We start from the raw sequence: 501 nt of genomic DNA on the forward strand, positions 1-501 counted from the left end.
TCACCTCCTGGCTCAGGGCTGGCACTGCCCATGACTTGGTGGCACCACCGGCAGCCCGGCAGGCTCGCTCCACCCACGGCAGGGCAGGAGTGTCGGCGCAGGGGGATCCTGGAGCCACAAAGAGCACCCGAGTGGCACGGAGGTTCGGCAGGTTCTGCCACCACACAGGACGGCTGACGGGGCTGCGTGGTGCCCAGGCCAGAGCCCTGCCCAGCAGGGGCCCTGGGGAACTCGCCTCCTCGCTCTTCGTAAGCGGGCACGGGCAGCCCTACAGCCTGTATGGTGTCTCTGGCTTTATGGGCACCTGGCAGGATCTGCTCAAACAGTGACTCACCTTCCCAGAAAGGGGAAGCGCCATTTCCCAGCCACCCTTCACAGCAGGTTTATCTGGAAGCGGCCACCTCCCGGCACCCAAGACGGGCACAGAAGGGACCCCAACCCTGCAGGACGTGCCCGTGGCACCCGCAGCACGGTGCCCAGCTGGCAGGCAGCCGTGCCCTG

The sequence above is a fragment of the Merops nubicus genome, unplaced genomic scaffold (genome assembly GCF_000691845.1).
Source record: "Merops nubicus isolate BGI_N331 unplaced genomic scaffold, ASM69184v1 scaffold29171, whole genome shotgun sequence".
NCBI lineage: Eukaryota > Metazoa > Chordata > Aves > Coraciiformes > Meropidae > Merops > Merops nubicus.